At 41.0% G+C, this 23,895-nt stretch overlaps 1 pseudogene; it reads left to right on the top strand.

The window, feature by feature from the left end:
• The first annotated feature begins 6,563 nt into the window (after window positions 1-6,563).
• Window positions 6,564-23,895, top strand: part of LOC140712453 (uncharacterized) — a 154,743-nt pseudogene continuing 137,411 nt past the window's right edge.

Below are 23,895 nucleotides of genomic sequence, written 5' to 3'. Positions count from 1 at the left end.
CCATTCAGTCTGTTGTGGGGATTAGAATTTTAGTTTTGCTTTACAAAAGAAAGGCTATTACTTGAAGCAGGTGAAAAATGCTATATGCAAATTATGAGAATACACAAACACCTACATCTACATCTACCTAAGGAATGACTAATTCTATTTGTCAGCTCAACTGGGCTAAAAGATGCCCAGATAGCTGGTAAAACATTACTTATGGATATGTTTGTGAGAGCTTTTCTGGAAGAGATTAGCATTAGAATCAGTAGACTGAGTAAAGAAGACTGACTTCACCAATGTGTGTGGACATCGTCCAATCCATTGAGATCCCAAATAGAACAAACGGTGGAGGAAGGGTGAATCATTCTGTTTAAATTGGGGCAGTTATCTTCTCCTGCCCTGGGAGATTGGAGCACCTCATTCTCAGGCCTTCTGACTCAGACAGGGACTTACACCATCAGCCCTGCCCCAGTTCAAGGCCTTCAGGCTCAAACTGAATAACACTACCAGCCTTCCTGGTTCTCCAAGGTTGCAGATTGCAGTGTGGGACCTCTTGGCTTCCATAATCGTATGAGCCAATTACCATAATAAATCCATACCCCTTGATTCTCCTCTGCTTATGGGTTATATCCCAATAAGTCCATTGCAAGTTGAAAATATTGCAAGTTGAAAGTGCATTTAATACACCTAACCTACCTACCATCATAGCCTACCTTAAACATTCTCAGAACACTTAACATTAGCCTATAGTTGGGCAAAGCATCTAACACAAAATGCCTATTTTATAACAATTTGTTAAATATCTCATGTAGTTTATTGAATATTATGTTAAAAATATGCCACTTTTATACCATCATTAGGTTGAAAAATTGTAAGTGAAACCATCATAAGTTGATGACTGTATGTGTGTGTATATATATATGTGTGTGTGTGTGTGTGTAGATATTTGTCTATATCTGTATATAGGTTCTGTTTCTTTGGAGAAACCTAATTAATACAGATTTTGGCATTGAGAGTGTTTCTAGAGAAACCAAGTTTTAATAGTGAGTTTCTCAATTAGATCTAAAGTTTCTGTAATTGGCTCTCACATCTGATTAGATTTAAAGGAATAGTGATGCTATTTCCAGTAGTAAAGAGAGCACTGATAGTTTAAGGCATAATCTGTTTATAGAGACATGCAAATGATCTACACTGGATAATCATAATCAACTACTTACAAGAAGCAAGGAGGTTGGTGACTCTGTACATGATTGATACTTCGGACATTTTTGGAATACTAAGGAGCATAATGATGTCAGTTGGTTATTTCTGATGTTATTGGACAAAGTGGTGAAATAAATGAATGAACTCAAGGATTTGAATTCCCAGCTCAAGAGACCCATAAATGAACCTGGTCAACATGGCAAAACCCTGTCTCCACTAAAAATACAAAAATTAGGCTCGATGGTATGCGCCTGTAGCCCCAGTTACTCGGAAGCCTGAGGCACGAGAATTGCTTGAACCCGGGAGGCAGAGGTTGTAGTGAGCCAAGATTGGACCACAGCACTCCAGCCTAGCAACAGAGCAAGAGTCTGTATCTAAAAAGAAAAAAAAGAAAAAAAAAAAGAAAAAAAGAGAGAGCGAGAGAAAGAGAGACCCATAAATGACCTAAGGGCTTCTAAGTGTGCTCTGAAGAAGGGCATTATCACCTATAGCCACAGGGCGGAAACTGCTGAAAATTAAGAACTGCATCCTGCAGTTGGCTGAATTACAATGCAAGTTGAAGTCCCAGCTTTTCAGGGAGACTGCTGTTAAAGTGAGGGCAATTTATTGGGGAAAAAATGTAAGTTGGGATGGGGGCCTGTGGAAATACCCTGATGCAGCTGGGGACACTAAGCCCCTGAATTATGATGAATCTTCTTTGACATTGAAAGTAGTCTCCCCACACCAATGGAAGTGGCTGCCCTACCTCAAGTGGAATTGGCTCCCCGCTACCACAGTATTATCAGCTTTTCCGCCACCACGCGAGAGTACTAATACTGAGGAAAAGGGTAATGGCATCCCCTGAGGCAGCTGCCATGTAAGATAATGCTGATTATCCTCAGTACCTACCCTGCTACCCCTCTTTTCTTCTAGACTTGTAACAAGACTGAAGTCTCAGCAGACCCCTAAAGATAAGGTACAAAATATGACTCATGCGGAGATGTACTACATGCCAAAAGAACTACTTGAATTCTTGAATTTTCTTTTACTTTTTTTTTTTTTTTTTTTGAGGCGGAGTCTCGCTTTGTCGCCCAGGCTGGGGTGCAGTGGTGCAATCTCAGCTCACCAATCTCCGCCTCCCAGGTTCAAGCCATTCTCCTGCCTCAGCTTCCTGAGAAGCTAGGATTATAGGTACGCACAACCACAACCGGCTAATTTTTGTATTTTGAGTAGAGACGGGGTTTCTCCATGTTGGCGAGGCTGGTTTTGAACTCCTGACCTCGTGTTCTACCCGTCTCAGCCTCCCAAAGTGCCGGGATTACAGGCGTGAGCCACCGCGCCCGGCTGAACTACTTGAGTTTTCTAATTCATACAAGCAGAAATCTGGGGGACATATATAGAATCGATATTAAAGGTATAGGGTAATGGTGGAAGGAACATAAAGTTGAATTGGGCTGAATTTATTGATATGAACTCACTAAGAAGAGATTCTGCATTTAATGTTCCAGTTCAGGGAGTTAGAAAGGGCTCCTTCAGTTTGTTTGGTTTATTGCTGAAACGTGGATCAAAAGATGGCCCAGTACGAGCTAATTAAAAACATTGGATCTCCCTCGATTTAATATAGAGGAAGAGATTCAAAGGCTTAGAGACACTGGAATGTTAAAGTGGATTTATCATTGAAGACCTACTTACCACCCACAGGGGCAGGGTCTTGAAGGCATACCATTTACCAAGACTTTCAGAAATAAATTTGTGAGGGGAGCCCTAATATCCTTGAAGAGTTCCATGGTTGCTCTTCTCTGTAGGTCAGACATTTCAGTGGTAACCCCAGGTTCTTGCACTCTCCCAGGATAGAAATCAAAAGAGATCACTGAACACAGCAGCAAATGTTAAATTTAAGTTTATTCCACCTTGTACACAAGGGAACTAGCATTGAGAAAGGAAAAACAAGTGAACTGCTCCCCAAAGACAGTATGTGAGTTAGTTTTATAGGGTCTTTCCATAGGGAAAGCTTACATCAGCAGGTACATGTACAGGAGGAGCTTTTCTAACGCGTGGTGGTCAACATGCTTCTTCATACACAGTATGTAGCATTAGCATTTTAAATCGCTACCCTGGGCATGAAAATGAGGAGGCATTAAAATGACGAAGAAGTAACTTTAGGTTGGAATTTAAGTCTAGCTGTGCATGCAGAGCTCTGGGGAAATCCTTAGCCCTCTGAAATAGGAGCTTGTGGTTAATAGTCTCTTGGGTCTCTTGTTAGTGATTGGCTGAGAGATAAGCTAGAGTTTCAATGAGGGGCGTTTATCCTTTTCCTCCAGACAATCTTAAAATAGTGAATCAACCAACCTGCCTGTCTCAACCTCAGCTGCTCAATTAGAAAACCTAAATGCAATGAAAGTGATTGGACCTTGGGATGCCAGAGAATGAATAGTAGCACTGAACTGCCAAGAGTAAGGTCAGTGTCATTAATAATGGACAGCAGGGTGAAAGCAGTAATCAGAATAGTCTGACTTGGTCAGACCTATGGTGTTGAAGAGTTAATCACAGTGTTCCTAGAAATGAAATAGATAATGTATTAGTCAGGGTTCTCTAGAGGGACAGAACTAATAGGATAGATGTGTGTATATATATAAAGGGGAGTTTATTAAGGAGTAGTGACTCACACAATCACAAGGTGAGGCCCCACAATAGGCCGTCTGCAAGCCAAGGATCAAGAAAGCCAGTCTGAGTCCCAAACCTGAAGAACTTGGAGTCCAGTGTTTGAGAGCAGGAAGCATCCAGCATGGGAGAAAGATGGAGGCCAGAAGACTGAACCAGTCTAGTCTTTCCTCATTCTTCTGCCTGTTTTTATTCTGGCTGTGCTGGCAGCTGATTAGATGGTGCCCACCAGATTGAGGGTGGGTCTGCCCCTCCCAGTCCACTGACTCAAATGTTAATCTCCTTTGGCAACACCCTCACAGACACACCCAGGATCAATACTTTGCATCCTTCAGTCCAATCAAGTTGACAATCAGTATTAACCGTCACAGATACCAAGCCTACTAAATTCTTACTTGATCTGTATAAGCAGAAAAGTTCTAGGTCAGATGGGCAAAAGTATAACTTGAATCATAAAAACAGAGTCATAGCCCCTTAATGAATTCTCAGACTTGAGTCAGTTTACAGACACAAAATCACTTGAATGAAGAGAAGGAAAGGTGCCCTTGAGGAAAGGCTCTGGTATACTACTGATAAATGTACATACTATTCATCTTTTTCCCACTCTTCCCCAAATGTGCCTATTTTTGGCAGGGTAACTGCATTTAGGCAAAGAAAATAATGAGACTTTTTCAGGACCACTAGGCACTGGCTGCAAACTGACTAGTTCCAGGAGATCCAAATCATCATTTGACCCTCCATTCAAAATCGGGCTTATGGTGGTCAGGTAATGAATGGATTTTAAGCTCAGGTCTGTCCCACAGTGGAGCTAGAGGGTCTCCAAACCCATCCTGTGGTTATCTCACCAATTCCAGAATGTATACTTGGGATAGACATATTCTAGAATCCTTACATTGTTTCCATGACCTTTGGATTGAGGGCTATTATGGTGGTGAAGCCAAGTAAAGGCCATTGGAACTGCCTACTCAGGAAAATAGTAAATGAAAAACAATACAGCATTCCTGGAGGGAGTGTAGAACCATCTGTGAATCAGGTTCTAGTCTTATCTTCCTTTGTCAACTGGTAAGAAACTCCTCATGCAGCCATAGGTGCAGGCTGGGAGAGAGAAGGCAGGGTAGCAAGAGTGGGGACCATAGGCATTTGGACTACTTCTTCATGCAACTTACTTGTGCCTTCAAAACCTGCTCAGGCCTTATTACTTACATACCACTTCCATTTGATGAAGGAGTGCTGATGCACATGGTCAACTTTATGAATTGTCAGATAATATACAATTCAGATCACATGATTCTTTGGTGGCCCATGACTCAATTACAGTGCTAGCTACATGGCAGTACCTTACAGGGCTTGGGTAAGATTGTCCAGAAGGATATTCTGAATTGGAATCCTATATATGGTATATTTTTTTCTGATAGCCAGGGTTCATGGGTCCAGGAATCAAAAGGTAGAAATAGGAGTGACACCACTCACTGTTATTACTAGTGACCTACTAGCAAATTTTTTACTTTCTGTTCTCACAACTTTATGCTCTACTGACCTAGAGGTGTTAGATCCAATGCAAATGAAGATATTAGTGCCATCATCAAAAACTTGAAAGATGCAGAGTTGGTGACTCCCACCACATCCCCATTCAACTCTCCCATTTGGCCTGTGCAGAAGACAGATGGAACTTGGAGAATGATAGTAGATTATTCTAAGCTTAACCAAGTTATGACTCCAGTTGCAGCTGCTGAAGCAGGTATGCTTTCATTGCTTGAACAAATGAATGCATTCCCTGGTATGTGGTACACAGATATTGATTTGATAAATGCCTTTTTTCCCACACCTTTCCGTAAAGTCCTCCAGAAGCCATTTGCTTTCAACTGGCAAGGTCAGCAATACACCTTCACTGTCCTATTTCAAGGGTATATCAATTCATCATTGCTATGTGATAATTTAGTTCACAGGGGTATTTTCTAAAACACTTCCTGGTTTATTAGAAAGGACATTACAAAGGTCACAGATGAAGAGATGCATAGGGCAAGGTATGGAAAAGGGTGTGGTGCTTCCATACCTTCCCAGGGAGGAGTAGTATTCTCCAGGAACCTCCACATGCTCATCTATTTGGAAGCTCTCTGAACCTGTCCATTTGGGGTTTTATGGAGGCGACATTAGGTAGGCATGACTGACTAACTCAATGGCCACTGATGATCAGCTTAACCTTCAGACTCTTTCCCAGCCAGAGGTTGGGCTGAAAGTCCCAACCCTGTAATCATGCCTTGGTTTTTCTAGTAACCAGCCCCTATCCTAAAGCTACCTAGGGGCTGCCAGACACCAGTCAACTCATTAGCATACAAAAGACATGACTTTAGAGAGCCTAAGGATTTTAGAATTTGTATACCAGGAAGCAGGTTGAAGACAAGTTCATAGGGATCTTGACTGCCTTTTTCTTCAGATGGGTATCACACTGGCCTGTTACATTGATTACGTTATGCTTGGACCTAGTTAGCAAGAAGTAGCAACTACTCTAGACTTATTGATAAGATATTTGCATACCAAAGGGTGGCAAGTAAACTGAATTAAAATGTAGTGATCTTTTACATAAGTGAAATTTGTATGGGTCCAGTGGTGTGGAACATGTGAGATATTCCTTCTAAGGTGAAAGATAAGTTGTTGCATCTGGTCCCTCCTACAACCAAGAAAGAGACACAATGCCTATTGAGCCTCATTGGTTTTAAGAGGCATTATAATCCTCAATGGCTCTGTTGCTCCAGCCCATTTACCAAGTGACCCAAACAGCTGCTAGTTTCGAGTGGGGCCCAGAACAAGAGAAAGTTCTGCAACAGGTTCATGCTGCTCTGCCAGCTGCTCTGCCACGTGGGCCATATGATCCCACAGATACGATGGGGCTTAAAGTGTCAGTCATAGGTAGGGATGCTGTTTGGTGCCTTTGGCTGGCCCCTTTGGGTGAAATGCAGTACAGACTTCTAGGATTTGGGAGCAAGGCCCTGATATCATCTGCAGATTTAAAAATACTTTTAAGAGACAGCTCTTGGCCTGCTACGAAGCCTTAACTGACTAGTTTCAGGAGACCCAAATCATCTTCTAACCCTCCAATCAGAGTAGGGGCTCTTAAAGATCAGGTAATCAACGGATTTTAAGTTCAGGCATGTCCTACAGTGGGTCTAGAGGGTCTCTAAACCCATTGGTTATTTCACCAATTCCAAAATGTATACTTGGAATAAACATATTCTGCAATCTGTACATTGTTTCCTTGACCTGTAGAGTGAGGGCTATTGTGGTGAAGGCCAAACACTGACTGCTTGATCATGAGCACCAAAGAATCATGAGACCTAAATTGTATCTTATCTGGCCCAACAAGTCATAAAGTTGGGCATGCACAGCAGCACGTCATCAAGTGGAAGTGACATATAAATGGTCAGGTCTGAGCAGGTCCCAAAAGCACAAGTAAGTTGCTTGAAGAAGTGGCCCAAATGTCTATGGTTCCACTCCTGCTACACTGCCTTCTCTCTCACAGCCTGTGAATGCATGGGGAGTTCCCTATGACCAGCTGACAAAGAGAAGACTGTAGCCTGGTTTACAGATGGTTCTGCACAATATGTAGGCACTACACAGAAGTGGACAGCTGCAGTACTACAGCCCTTCTCTGGGGCATCCTTAGGGACAGTGGTGAAGAGAAATCCTCCCTGTGGGCAGAAATTTGGGTGGTGCATCTTGTGCACTTTGCTTGGAAATGGCTGGAAATGGCTGGATGAGCAATTACATACCAACTCATGTGCAATAAATAGTCAATGGTTTGGCTAGATGTTTAGGAAAGAAACATGATTGAACAATAAGTGGCAGAGAAGTCTAGGGAAGAGGTATGTGGCTAGACCTCTCTGAATGGGCAAAAAACGTGGATATTTGTGTCCCATATGAATGCTTACCAAAGGGTGACCTCACCAGAGAAGGATTTTAACAATCAAGTCAATCAGATGACTCATTTTATGGATACCTGCTGCTTCTTTCCCCAGCCACCTCTGTCATGATCCAAAGGGCCATGGTTGCAGGGACAGAGGTTATGCAAGGGCTCAGCAATATAGACTTTCACTCACTAAAACTGACTTGGCCATGGCCACTGCTGAGGGCTCAAATCTGTCAACAGCAAAGACCAACACTGAGACCCTGCAGTGTGGCAGAATTCCCCAACGTGATCATGCAGCTACCTGGGGGTAGGTTGATTGTATTGGACCACTGCCACCATGAAAGGGACAGTGTTTTGTCCTTACTGAAATAGACATTTACTCTGCATATAAATTTGCCTTCTCTGTATGCAATATTTCTCCCAAAACTACCATTCGTGGACTTATAAAATGTCTTATCCACCATCATGTTATTATACACAGCATTATTTCTTATGAAGAAACTCACTTTGTAGCAAACAAACAAACAAAAATGCAGCAATGGGCTCATGCTCATGGAGTTCACTGGCCTTGCTGTGTTCTGTTCTGTACTTTCTTGAAACAGCTGGTTTGCTAGAACAGTGGAATGACTTTTTGAAGACTCATTTGCAGTGCCAGCTACATGGCAATATTTTTCAGGCTGGGACAAGATTGTGCAGAAAGATGCTCTGAATCAGTGTCTTAGATATGTTTCCCTGTTAGCCAGGGTTCATGGGTCCAGGAATCAAGGGGTAGAAATGGCAATGGCACCACTCACTGTTACCCCTAGTGACTCACTAGCAAAATTTTTGCTCCTATTCCCACAATTTTATGCTCTGCTGACCTAGAGGTGTTAATTCTAGAGCAAGGAATGCTTTCAACAGGTGACACAATACTGATTTCATGGGAATGGAAGATAAGACTGCCAGCAGGCCGCTTTGGACTCCTCGGGCCTCTGAGTCAACAGGCTAAAAAGGGAGTGACAGTGTTGGCTGGGGTGATTGATTTGGAATTCCAAGGGGGAAACTGGACTGCTCTTCTACAACAGAAGTAAGGAAGAATATGCTTAGGATACAGAAGATCCCTTAGGATATCCCTTAGTATTACTGTCCCCTGTGATTGAGGTTAATGGAAAGCTACACTAACCCAACCCAGGTATGCTACTAATGGCCCAGACCCTTCAGGAATAAAGCTGTTGGGTCATTCCATGGGCAAAGAACCATGACAAGCTGAGAGCTGAGGTGTTTGCTGAAGGCAAAGGAAATATGGAATGGGTAGTAGAAAAATATAATTATACATACCAGCTGCAACTGTATGATCAGTTACAGAGATGAGGACTATAATTGTAGTTATTTCCTATTTTGTTATGAATATGTTTGTGTCTATGTAAACATATATTAAGCAAATATCTTGGTTTTCTTTCCTCTCTTGAGAAGGTCATTGGTGACCTATGTAAGAATATTATCAGTCTAGTGATGAGGTGGTAAGGCATATTTCAGGTTACTAAAAAGAGAATTAATGGAGACGAATAGAAAACTGGGTTGTAAGAAACTGGCATTGAACACAAGGAGAATAAGAATAAGCAGGAAAGTTCAAAATGGTCATGCTTTCCCCCCTCAAACCGAGAGACATTTGAGCTTATTTCAAAGCAGAAAAGAGGAGTGAGAAATGCTATAGATGCTAGTCAGAAAGAGTGAAGATAGAAGGTATTTACTTTGGAAATAATATTAAGCAACTCTCCCTTGAAATGTAGCATAAGAACATAGATCTAGAGGGAAAAAAGAAAAATAGTGTCAGGTGAATAAGGAGTAATGACAGAGTGACATCGAAGGCTTGAAGAAGAATGGTTTGAACTACCCCTTGTTCTGTGTGCACAAAGTTGAAAATAATTCAATATAAAAGGTGAGAGAAACAATAAAATTCTGGTTGAACCTAATGGTGTGTCTTTTTGGATAAAAAGCATTCAAAGAGACCACATAATTGTTCATAAACATTTACCGCTATAGCATCACTTTACTACTTGCTAATTAATTCACTAAGATTGATGAGGATTAAATTGGGAGAGTGAGATACTGGAAAATTTTATTTTCTGATCCTACACACTCACACCCAACATGAGCCAAAGCCCCGGTTGTCAATGGTTACACCACTGTGATTCAGAAGAAAGCTGTTCCACATTAGTAAATTAGATTAAAAACACATTGTTACTTTCAACATTAGCAAAAGCCACATGGTATGTTGCAACAAAGCAGAAGATTAGGGAGCATAATATCTTTCCAAACTAAGCAAGGTGGCAGGATGGCAAGCACTTACTCACTTACATCTGGTGGATGTAAAAGGGGTTCTTACTTTAAGGGTAGAATTAACTCTGAGGAAGTAGAGCAAAGGCATTGTTCATCAGAAAGACCAGACAGTGAGACATAGTTGACGTCAAGAGAAGCTGCATGAGAGAAGCATGAGGGAAATCTGGCAAAAGTAACAATAGGCTGAGAAAAAGAGAAATGTAATTTAGGAAGTAGGAGACCAGTGGCTACTGTGATTAGCTGTCAGAGAGGCAAAGGAAAAAGAGCTGGAACTCCAACTAATAATATACATTAAAATGGAGGGATGATTTTTTTTTCCACATGCATTTTTCTCTTTATTAAATAGGAACTGCATTGAAATTCAAATGTAGCTTCTCAGAATAAATCTGGGCATGTGTCCAACCTTGTTATTTCCACTTCCAAGGTCAATGAGCTAATATTTCAATAGCACATATTTGCCTTTCATTTAAGCTTATTTCAAGCTCGATCATTACAGAGAAGACTCTTCTCCTATTCCTGTTCCATTATTGTGGCCCATCCCAGAGGAAACATGTTTCTGGACACTTGTAGATGAAGAAAATAGCCTGACTCCATTCTTCTTTAAGTCTAATGACACATGCGAAATAGGTAGCATTTGGTTATGACGGTAACACAATCACTGGTGTCTAACCCGGCAACCAAAGGTTTCAGATAGATCCCAAGAGACAATTTATCCTGAGAAATTAGAACAGGATTTCAGAAATCAGCAGAGTACTTTCTAATACGAGATTACTGTCAGCATACTCTGGGGACTAAAGACAAGGGTGGGCCACTGGAAAGCCTGGAAATAGAGCACACAGAATTCACTCCAAACTAATTATCAGTTTTCATTGAAATCATCTGTACCAAAGGGCTCGGGATTTGAGCAGTGACTGTACAAGCAGACTGTCGTGATTTCCTGCAGATTCATGGCAGGCAGCAATATCAGGAAAGAGGCCAGAAATGACTCTTTTATAACCCTGGAGTAAATGATGTATCAAAAAGACACCTCAGGAGTGGAAATTTACAGGTAAGTTCGTGGAGGAAGCTAGAATGATCCATGTGATAATTGATTAGAGTTGAAGGCATCAATATGAATTCACATTTAGCTTAATATAGATACAAATTATTATGTATAAAAATATTTATAGATATTTGTGTCTAGGCAGGTCAGAATATACACATATATTTCCTTGTTATGTCAGCTGAGGGCTCAGTTGTAACAAGCATACCCTAATATGCAGATCTTAAGATCTTAGTTTCTGTTTCTTTCTTTCTTTTTCTTTTTTCTTTTTTTTCTTTTTTTGTGACAGGGTCTTACTCTGTCACCCAGGCTGGAGTGCATTGGCATGAACATGGCTCACTGCAGCCTTTGCCTCCCGGGTTCAAAAATCCTCCCACCTTAGCATCCCAAGTAGCTGGGACCACAGGTATGTGCCATCATGCCTGAAATTTTTTAAAAAATTATCATTATTTTTTGTTTGTAGAGCTGGGGTTCTTGCCGTGTTGCCCAGGTTGGTCTTGAACATCTGGGCTCAAGCAGTCTGCCCATCTTGGCCTCCCAAAGTGCTGGGTACAGGTGGTAGCCACCGTGCCTGGCCAAGATCTTTGTTTCTAATGCCATTGTCCAATAAAAGGAACTACAGCTCCTTGAAGAAATAACTTGTTCTGGAATTGGTGTAGGAAGTGTACAAGATGAGTCTGGAGAATCTTATAGGACCAGAAAGTAAGAAAATATTAAAAAGAAAAAAATCCACAATACTGTGGACATGTCAAAGAAACACAGCAGCCAACTGAAAGAGCACCCAATAGCCAAAGGTGGAATAATATGAGCAAAAAGAAACAAAAAATTCCAAAAAGATATAGTAGTATTAATTTATAATCCAAAGTATAAAATAAATATCCATGAATCTACACTGATGTCAACTAATGATTACATTCATAAATAAATGAGGATAGCGAGACAAATCTCTCATGTGAAGTAATTCCAAATAATACACGGAGATAGTGGTCCTCAAGGAGAGGCAGCCTGACTCCTCACTCCTGAAATGTGGGATGGGCAGAGTGACTTTCTCCCAAAGATGATAGCATGTGTGGGTAACATCACAGTGGGAAAGCCTAACAGATATTACTACAAGCAGGTCGTCAATCACTTGGGACACTAGATGAGGCTGGTAGAACAGGCTGTGCTTATACAATTTATTCATTGTAAGTTGTGGTTTCTGTTAAAGTTAACTCTTTTGTAAGTACATATATTCTGTTTAGCTTTCCATTTATCAAATAAAGTTTTTTGACTAGGATATCCAGGGCTCTAGCTTCCTATCCACCTGCCTCAAAATGTTGTGTCACGAACTGGTAACAACAGTTTGTCATTTAAAAAAAAAAACCCTCCAAGCTAAAATCTTGGTAGATGGTGAGGGGAAACAAGAAAAACAATTAACTCTGCTTGTAGGCAAATCCCTAGCCTGGAAACACTTTTCCTCTTCTAAGGGTGGATAAATAAAAATCATTATAGAGCTCATGAAATCATGCTGCAACGTAAAAGGTAAAAACAAAAATCCATAGGATGGCTATAAATTCAGAAATGATTAACTACAAGAAAATAATTAATTTTAAAAGTAAATCTGCTCTGAGTTCTTAATAAAATGTAAGAAAACTTGATTTTATGATACAGTTAATCAAAGCTAAAATGATAAAGCCTTACACAGAATAAAAAATTAGTTTTCTCAAAACATACACAAGCAAAGAGGTAAGAAAAAATATGAGGGGGATAGAAAGGCAGAGGAGGAGGCAAACATAATAGAAGCCAGGAAGCATAGAAACAGAAACTGCAGAGATTTTAAAAATATACAAGTGATATACAGACTAGATTGAAAAGGCTTTCAGAATGCAAGAGAAAATGAGAAGGCAATTAATGTGAAAAGTAATTAACTTTTAAAGATGGGAGAAAATGGAGGTAAGACATTAAGACAGTAGGGTGGTTCTGAAGAAGAATAAACAAATATAGATAATTTACATGTTAAATCATTGGTTCTTAGAAAAACGGGAAAATTCCCAAGTCTTTTTATGAGGCTAATATTGATATGAAGCATGACAGACTGCATTTAAAAAAACTTTACAGATCACTTTCACTTAAAAATGCTGATATAAAAAACATTAGATAAAATATTAGTGAAAACAATTCACGGCATAATAAAAGAAAATTTTAGTTCATTCTAGAACTACAAGAATAGCTCATTATAAGAAAATGTAGTTATATAATTTATCATAGTATTGATTTAAAGAGAAAAATATAAATATCTCCATAGATTTTAAAAGACATTTCACAAAATTCAATACAATTTTTATAAAAGAAGACAATTTCTATAAAGTGAAAATAAACTAAAAGGAATTGACTAGGTGTTTATAAAATTGCTATAGTAACCTCCAATGACTTTAAAATGCATCATTTTTGTTCTCCTTTGAAGTTATTGTAGGATAAAATAAGCAGGAAATTTGTTCATATTTTTAGGAACCAAAATACTAAGTTGAAGAGAATAGAGATACAATAATAATATCATAGAAAGTTATGTTAGAAATCTGTAATCAAATTTTTGAGATGGAAATATCAATATAGACTTATGATCTATATTTATGGCTGTAAAATGCACATTTTTTAGCTCTGTTTACTAAAAATGCCCTAGAATCAATAACAACTCAGTAAAATGAGCACCCTCTAGGAAGCAGATTTTATTCTCTAAATACCATTTCCCATTGAAAAGAAACACAGCTTATTATAGAAATCACTGCTACCAGGTCTGAAGGAGAAAGTGCTCAAGATAAGACTAACATGTGAAAAAATAAAACAATGCTATCAGTGATAATTGGAGTTTATCAAAAGGACATAGGAGCTTGCGATAATAGCAAAATGATGAACTGTGATGTTTCAAGCTTGTATTATCCCACAGAAGCACTAAAAATCAAGTAGTAAATAGCAAAACCAACTTTGTTGGAGTTTTGGAAAACAGTCAAAAGTTTACAGCAGCAAAGAGAACACCCAAACAAGAAAAAGCCATCTTCAAAATAGTAAACTTGTTTTGTAGAGTTTTAATTCACCCTGGCCCCATTGTCTCTGTGGCATGGTAGTGCTACTTGTCTTGATGTAGCTAGTAGTGCAGTTCCCAGCTCCTTCCCTTGAACAGAAAAAAGAAGAGCAGACCTTATTTACAAATTGTGGTGTATGTATGTTCTAACCTCTCATCGAAATACCTGAATCCATGAGGCAAGGCACTTAAGTTTTTTAGCTAATTTGGAACTCAGGTGAAAAAAGCAACAGGTACTGCAGGTAAAACAGATAGCTGAGGCAAGAGGTTATAGATCAAGGCATACAATATACCATTTAAGGCTCAGAAGAGAAGCTTGGGTAAGGCATTTTGAGAAATTAGGACATTCAAAAGAAGCTGTATAGGTGAATTTAAAAAACTATTGTGGTGGTTAATTCTGAGTGTCAACTTGATTGGATTGAAGGATACAAAGTATTAATTCTGGGTGTGTCTGTGAGGGTGTTGCCAAAGGAGATTAACATTTGAGGCCATGGACGGGGAAAGACTAGACCCACTCTTAATCTGGGTGGGCACAATTTAATTAGTTGCCAGCATGGCTAGAATATAAGCAGGCAGAAAAATGTGAAAAGAGAGACTGGCCTAGCCTCCCAGCCTCCATCTTTCTCCCGTGCTGGATGCTTCCTGCCCTCGAACATCAGACTCCAAGTTCTTCAGTTTTGAAACTCGGACTGGCTCTCCTTGCTCCTCAGCCTTCAGATGGCCTATTGTGGGACCTTGCGGTCATGTGAGTTAATATTTAATAAACTCCCCTTTTTATGTGTACATACATATATATATATATATAAAATTATATATATAATATCACCCACCTCTCCCCCCAGATATATAAAATATATATTATATATATAATATGTATACTAGAAGATGGCCAAATAGGAACAGCTCCGGTCTGCAGCTCCCAGTGTGATCAACGTAGAAGACGGATGCTTTCTGCATTTCCAACTGAGGTACCTGGTTCATCTTATTGGTACTGGTTGGACAGTGGGTGCAGCCCATGAAGTGTGAGACAAAGCAGGGTGGGGCATCACCTCACCCAGGAAGCACAAGGGGTCAGGGGATTTCCCTTTCCTAGCCAAGGGAAGACATGACAGACTGTACCTGGAAAAATGGAACACTCCCGCCTAAATACTGTGCTTTTCCAATGGGTTTAGCAAACGGCACACCAGGAGATTATATCCTGCACCTGGCTTGAAGGGTCCCACGTCCACAGAGCCTTGATCACTGCTAGCGCTGTAGTCTGAGATCAACCTGCAAGGCAGCAGCCTGGCAGGGGCGTTCACCATTGCTGAGGCTTGAGTAGGTATGCAAAGCAGCGGGGGAAGCTTGAACTGGGTGGAGCCCACCACAACTCAGCAAGGCCTGCTGCCTCTGTTGACTCCATCTCTGGGGGCAGGGCATAGGTCAACAAAAGGCAGTAGAAACTTCTGCAGACTTACGTCCCTATCTGACAACTCTGAAGAGAGCAGTGGTTCTCCCAGCATGGTGTTCGAACTTTGAGAATGAACAGACTGCCTCCTAAAGTGGGTCCCTGACCCCCGTGTAGCCTAACTGAGAGACACTTCCCAGTAGGGGCCGATTGACACAGGCAGGTGCCCCTCTGGGTGGAAGCTTCCAGAGGAAGGATCAGGCTGCAATATTTGCTGTTCTGCAGCCTCCGCTGGTGATACCAAGGCAAACAGGGTCTGGAGTGGACCTCCAGCAAACTCCAACAGAACTGCAGCTGAGGGACCTGACTGTTAGAAGGAAAACTAACAAACAGAAAGGAATAGCATCAACATCAACAAAAAGGACATCCACACCAAAACCCCATCTGTAGGTCACCAACATTAAAGAATAAAGGTAGATAAAACCATAAAGATGTGGAGAAACCAGAGCAGAAAAGCTGAAAATTCTAAAAACCATAGCACCTCTTCTCCTCCAAAGGATCGCAGCTCCTTACCAGCAATGGAACAAAACTGGATGGAGAATGACTTTGATGAGTTGACAGAAGTAGACTTCAGAAGGTTGGTAATAACAAACCTCTGTGAGTTAAAGGAGGATGTTTGAACCCATTGCAAGGAAGCTAAAAACCTTGAAAAAAGATTAGATGAATGGCTAACTACAATAAGCAGTGTAGAGAAGACCTTAAATGACCTGATCAAGCTGAAAACCATGGCATGAGAACTATATGACGCATGCTCAAGCTTCAGTAGCTGATTTGATCAAGTGGAAGAAAGGGTATCAGTGACTGAAGATCAAATTAGTGAAATAAAGCAAGCAGTTTAGAGAAAAAAGGGTAAAAAGAAATGAACAGAGCCTCCAAGAAATATGGGACCATATGAAAAGACCAAATCTACATTTGATTGGTGTACCTGAAAGTGATGAGGAGAGTGGAACCAAGTTGGAAAACACTTTTCAGGATATTATCCAGGAGAACTTCCCCAACCTAGAAAGACAGGCCAATATTTAAATTTAGGAAATACAGAGAACATCATAAAGATATTCCTCAAGAAGAGCAAGCCCAAGACACATCATTGTCAGATTCACCAAGGTTGAAATGAAGGAAAAAATGTTAAGGGCATTGGTTCTTTGAAACCAATAAGAACAAAGACAAAATATACTAGAATCTCTGAGACACATTTAAAGCAGTGTGTAAGGGAAATTTATAGCACTAAATGCCCACAAGAGAAAGCAGGAAAGATCTAAAATCGACACTCTAAAATCACAATTATAAGAACTAGAGAAACAAGAGCAAACTCATTCAAAACCTAGCAGAAGGCAAGAAATAACTAAGAGCAGAACTGAAGGAGATAGAGACACAAAATCTCTTCAAAAAATCACTGAATCCAGGAGCTGGTTTTTCAAAAAGATAAACAAAATTGATAGACTGCTAGCAAGACTAATAAAGAAGAAAAGAGAGAAGAATCCAATAGACACAATAAAAAATGATAAAGGGGATATCACCACCGATCCCACAGAAATACAAACTACCATCAGAGAATACTATAAACATCTCTATGCAAATGAACTAGAAAATCTAGAAGAAACGAATAAATATCTGGACATATATGCCCTCCCAAGGCTAAACAGGAGGAAGTTGAATCTCTGAATAGACCAATAACAGGCTATGAAATTGAGGCAATAATTAATAGCCTACCAACCAAAAAAAAGTCCAGGACCAGACGGATTCACAGCTGAATTCTACCAGAGGTACACAGAGGAGCTGGTACTATTGCTTCTGAAACTATTCCAATCAGTAGAAAAAGAGGGAATTTTACCTAACTCATTTTATGAGGCCAGCATCATCCTGATACCAAAGCGTGGCAGAGACACAACAAAAAAAAGAGAATTTTAGACCAATATCCCTGATGAACATCAAGGTGAAAATCCTCAATAAAATATTGGCAAACTGAATCCAGCAGCATATCAAAAAGCTTATCCACCACGATCAAGTCAGCTTCGTCCCTGGGATGCAAGGCTGGTTCAACATATGCAAATCAAAAAATGTAATCCATCACATAAACAGAAGCAACGACAAAAACCACATAATTATCTCAATAGATGTAGAAAAGGCCTTTGACAATATTCAACAGCCCTTCAAGCTAAAAACGCTCAATCAACTAGGTATCGATGGGATGGATCTCAAAATAATAAGAGCTATTTATGACAGACCCACAGCCAATATCATACTGAATGGGCAAAATCTGGAAGCATTCCCCTTGAAAACCGGCACGAGACAGGGATGCCCTCTCTCACTACTGCTATTCAACATAGTGTTGGAAGTTCTGGCCAGGGTAATCAGGCAAGAGAAAGAAGTAAAGGGTATTCAGTTAGGAAAAGAGGAAGTCAAATTGTTCCTGTTTACAGATGACATGATTGTATATATAGAAAATCCCAGCATCTCAGCCCAAAATTTCCTTAAGCTGATAAGCAACTTCAGCAGTCTCAGGATACAAAATCAGTGTGCAAAAGTCACAGGCATTCCTATATACCAGTAACAGACAAACAGAGAGCCAAATCATGAGTGAACTCCCATTCACAATTGCTACAAAGAGAATAAAATATCTAGAAATCCAACTTACAAGGGATGTGGAGGACCTCTTCAAGGAGAACTACAAACCACTCCTCAACGAAATAAAGGAGGACACAAACAAATGGAAGAACATTCCGTGCTCATGGATAGGAAGAATCAATATTGTGAAAATGGCCATATTGCCCAAGGTAGTTTATAGATTCAATGACATACCATCAAGCTACCAATGACTTTCTTCACAGAATCGGAAAAAACTACTTTAAAGTTCATATGGAATCAAAAAAGAGCCCACATTGCCAAGACAATCCTAAGGCAAAAGAACAAAGCTGGAGGCATCACGCTACCTGACTTCAAACTATACTACAAGTCTATAGTAACCAAAACAGTATGGTACTGGTACCAAAACAGAGATATAGACCAATGGAACAGAACAAAGCCCTCAGAAATAACACCACACATCTACAACCATCTGATCTTCGACAAACCTGACAAAAACAAGCAATGGGGAAAGGATTCCCTATTTAATAAATGGTGCTGGGAAAACTAGCTAGCCATAAATAGAAAACTGAAACAGGATCCCTTCCTTATACCTTATACAAAAATTAATTCAAGATGGATTAAAGACTTAAATGTTAGACCTAAAACCATAAAAACCCTAGAAGAAACCTAGGCAATACCATTCAGGACATAGGCATGGGCGAGGACTTCATGACTAACACATCAAAAACAATGGCAACAAAAGCCAAAATAGACAAATGGGATCTAATTAAACTAAAGAGCCTCTGCACAGCAAAAGAAACTACCATCAGAGTGAACAGACAACCTACAGAATGGGAGAAAATTTTTGCAATCTACCCATCTGACAAAGGGCTAATGTCCAGAATCTACAAAGAACTTAAACAAATTTACAAAAGAAAAAAAAAACCATCAAAAAGTGGGCAAAGGATATGAACAGACACTTCTCAAAGAAGATATGTATGCAGCCAACAGACACATGAAAAAATGTTCATCATCACTGGTCATCAGAGAAATACACATCAAAACCACAATGAGATACCATCTCACACCAGTTAGAATGGTGATCATTAAAAAGTCAGGAAACAACAGGTGCTGGAGAGGATGTGGAGAAATGGGAACACTTTTACACTGTTGGTGGGACTGTAAACTAGTTTAACCATTGTGGAAGACAGTGTGGTGATTCCTCAAGGATCTGGAACTAGAAATACCATTTGACCCAGTGATCCCATTACTGGGTATATACCCAAATAATTATAAATCATGCTACTATAAAGACACATGCAAACATTTGTTTATTGTGGCACTATTCACAATAGCAAAGACTTGGAACTAACCCAAATGTCCATCAATGATAGACTGGATTAAGAAAATGTGGCACATATATACCCTAGAATACTGTGCAGCCATAAAAAGGATGAGTACATATCCTTTGCAGGGATATGGATGAAGCTGGAAACCATCATTCTGAGCAAATTATCACAAGAACAGAAAACCAAACACTGCATGTTCTCACTCATAGGTGGGAATTGAACAATGAGAACACTTGGACACAGGGTGGGGAACATCACGCACACACTGGGGCCTGTCGTCGGGTTGGGGGCTGGGGGAGGGGTAGCATTAGGAGATATACCTAATGTAAATGACGAGTTAATGGGTGCAGCCAACCAACATGGCACATGTATACCTATGTAAAAAAACCTGCACATTGTGTACATGTACCCTAGAACTTAAAGTATAATTTATAAAAATGTAAACTCATGGATTATATATCTTCCATTAGTTCTGTCCCTCTAGAGAATTCTGACTAATACAGATTTTGGTTCCAGGAGTGGTTGTAGAGGAACAGAATATTATGGATGGCGTTCTTTTGTTGGTTTTGGGGTTTCTGGAGTTGACTGCTTCATATTATTAGACCCCAAAATCCTATGGAGTCTACTTCTCATAGTATGGAGAACACCGATAGTCCTTGATGTGAACTGTTTAAAGAGTTATGCAAAATAAATGCATTTGACACTCCTGAACCTGACTCATCGCTTATGAGAGACAAGGAGTTTCGTGACTCTATACATAATATCTTTGACCATATGTGGAGAACTGAAGAGCATAATGGAACTGCTTGTTTGCTGCTAAGTTCAGTGGGCAAAGCGATGAAAGAAAATGATGAACTCAGGGATTCTATCCCTTGGCTTCAGAAGCAGATACTGAGCTTCAAATCTGGTAATTTTGCCCTGAGTGAGAGTTTTATCACCTGTAGAGAAAAAGCTGAAATGGTGGAAAAACAGGTACATTCTCTTATGATGCAAGTGGTTGACCTGAAACAAAAGGTGCATGCACAGCCTCTCCAGGTGTTTGCTGTTAAAGTGAGGGCATTGATTGGAAAAGAATGGGACCCTGAAACTTGAAATGGGGATATATGGGAGGACCCTGATGAAGCTGGGGACACTGAGTTTGTAAATTCTGATGAACCTTTTTTGCCAGAAGAAACAGCTTCCCCATTCCCAGTAGTGGCACCATCCCCTCCCCAACCCATGCTGCCATCAGCCTTTCCACCTTTGTCTGAGGAGATAAATCCTGTGCTGCCTGAGGCAACAGTGATGGCCTCCCCTGAGGCAGTTGCCAGGCAAGACAATGTTGATTCTCCTCAGAAGCCACCCCTAACACCCCTGTTTGCTTCCAGACCTATAACTAGACTAAAGTCCCAGGCGGGCCCCTAGAGGTGAGGTTGGGAGTGTGACCCATGAGGAGGTGCACTACACTAGGAAAAAACTGCTTGAGTTTTCTAATTTATGTAAACAGAAATCTGGAGAACAGGCATGGGAATGGATATTAAGAGTGTGAGATGATGATGGAAGGAACACAGAGTTGGATCAGGTGAAATTTATTGATTTTGGCCCACTAAGTAGGGACTCTGCATTTAATGCTGCAGCTTGGGAGTTATAAAAGGTTCTAATAGTTTATTTGCTTGGTTAGCTGAAATATGGATTTAAAAAATGGTCCACTGTGAGCGAGCTGGAAATGCCTGATCTCCTTTGGTTTAACGTAGATGAAGGGATCTAAAGACTTAGGAAGAGTGGGATAGTGGAGTGGATTAGTCACTTTAGACCTACTCATCCCAGCTGGGAGGGTTCAGAAGATATACCCTTGACCAATGCCTTGTGAAGTAGATTTGTCAGGGCAGCACCTGAATCTTTGAAGAGCCCTGTATTTGCTCTTCTCTGTGTGTCAGATCTAACAGTGGAAACTGCAGTCACTCAACTACAAAATTTAAATACAATGGGAATAATTGGATCTTGAGGTGGCAGGGGCCAAGTGGCAGCACTCAACCATCAAAGGCAAGGTTGGTGAAGCTACCATAATGGACAGCAGAGGCAAAGCAGCAATCAGAATAGTCTGACTCGTGTAGAGCTCTCTGGCATTGGCTCATTCATCACGCTGTTCCCAGAAGTGAAATTGATACGAAGCCTACTGCTTTCTTTCTTAATTTATACAAGCAGGAAACTTTCAGGTCAAATGGACAAAAGACTAATTTGAATTATATAAACAGAGAATCATGGCCCCTAAATTTTCAGACTTGAGCCAGTTTACAGACCCAAAACTCCTTGAATGAATGGGGAGGCTGGTCCCCTTGAGGAAGGACGCCACTATATTACCAGCAGTTTATGCAGTGAATCTTTCTCCAGTCCTTCCCCAAGGAGACCTCTGGCCTTTTACCAGGGTAACTGTGCATTGAGGAAAGGGGAATGATCAGAACTTTCAGGGACTGCTGGACACTGGCTCTGAGCTAACAGATCCTAGGGGACCCAAAATATCACTGTGGTCCTCCAGTTAAAGTAGGGGCTTATGGAATTACAGTAATTCATGTAGTTTTAACTCAGGTCCAACTTACAGTGGGTCCAGTGGGTCTCCGGACTTATCATGTGGTCATTTCCCCAGTACCAGAATGTATAATTCACAGGGACATACTTCACAGCTGGCAGAACCCCCACACTGGCTCCCTGGCTGATAGGATGAGGGCTATAATGGTGGGAAAGGCCAAATGGAAGCCATAGAGCTGACTCTACCTAGAAAAATAGTAAATCAAAAACAATATTGCATCCCTAGAGGGATTGCAGAGATTAGTGCCACCAGGAAGGACTTGAAAGACGCAGGGGTACTGATTCCCCCCACATCCCCATTCAACTTTCCCCTTTGGCCTGTGCAGAAGACAGATGGATCTTGGAGAATGACAGTGGATTATTGTAAGCTTAACCAAGTGGTGATTTCAATTGCAGCTGCTGTACCAGATATGGTTTCATGGCTTGAGCAAATTAACACATCTCCTGGTACCTGGTAAGCAACCACTGACTTGGCAAATGCCTTTTATCCCCATTCCTGCCCATAAGGGCCAATAGAAGCAATTTGCCTTCAGCTGGCAAGGCCAGCAATATACCTTTACTGCCCCACCTCAGGGATGTATCAACTCTCTGGTTTGGTGTCATAATCTTATTTGGAAAGACCTTGATTGCTTTTCACTTCAAGAAAATCACACTGGCTCATTACACTGATGACATTATGCTCACTGGATCCAGTGAGCAAGAAGTAGCAAACACACTGGACTTACTGGAGAGACATTTGCATGTCAGAGGATAGGAAATACATCTGACTAAAATTCTGGGAACTCCCACCTCAATATAATTTCTAGGGGTCCAGTGGAGTGGGGCCAGTCGAGGTATTCCTTCTAAGGTGAAGGATAAGATGCTGCATTTGGCATTTGGCCCCTCCCACAACCAATGGAGGCACAATGCCTAGTAGGCCTATTTGACTTTTGAGTGTGTTACTCCAGCCCATTTATTGAGTGACCTGAAAGGCTGCCAATTTTGAGTGGGGTCCAGAACAAGAGAAGGCTCTGCAACAGGTCCAGGCTACTGTGCAAGCTGCTCTGCTACTTGGGCCATACGAGCCAGCAGATCCAATGGTGCTTGAGGTGTCGGTGGCATATAAAAATGCTGTTTGGAGCCTTTGGCAGACCCCTATAGGTGAATCACAGTAGAGGCCACTAGGATTTTGGAGCAGGACCCTGCCCTCTTCTGCAGATAACTAGTATCCTTTTGAGAGACAGCTCTTGCTCTGTTACTGGGCTTTGGTGGAAACTGAACGTTTGACTATAAGTCATGAAGTCACTGTGTGACATGAGCTGCCTATCATGAACTGAGTGCTTTCTAACCCATCTAGCCATAAAGTGGGTCATGCACAGCAACATTCCATTATCAAATGGAAGTGGAATACACATGATCAGGCTGGAGCAGCTCCTGAAGGCACAAGTAAGTTACATGAGCAAGTGACTCACATGTCCATGGTTTCCACTCCTCCTCCCATCCTGACTTCTTTCCCCAGCCTGCACCAGTGATCTCATGGGGAGTTCCCTCTTATCAGTTGACAGGAAGAGAAGACTAGGGCCTGGTTCACAGATGGTTCTGCATGATATGCAGGCACCACCTGAAAGTGGACAGATGCAGCACTACAGCCCCCTTTCTTTTTTCTTTTTCTTTTTTTTTTTTTTTGAGATGGAATCTGGCTCTGTCACCCAGGCTGGAGTGCAGTGGCGCGATCTCGGCTTACTGTAACCTCCACCTCCCAGGTTCAGATGATTCTCCTGCCTCAGCCTCCCAAGTAGCTGGGACTACAGGTGCCTGCCACCACGCCAGGCTACTTTT

Source organism: Chlorocebus sabaeus, chromosome 9 (genome assembly GCF_047675955.1).
Source record: "Chlorocebus sabaeus isolate Y175 chromosome 9, mChlSab1.0.hap1, whole genome shotgun sequence".
NCBI lineage: Eukaryota > Metazoa > Chordata > Mammalia > Primates > Cercopithecidae > Chlorocebus > Chlorocebus sabaeus.
The sequence above is the reverse complement of the archived record's forward strand: the minus strand, read 5'-3'. Positions and strand labels throughout refer to the sequence as shown.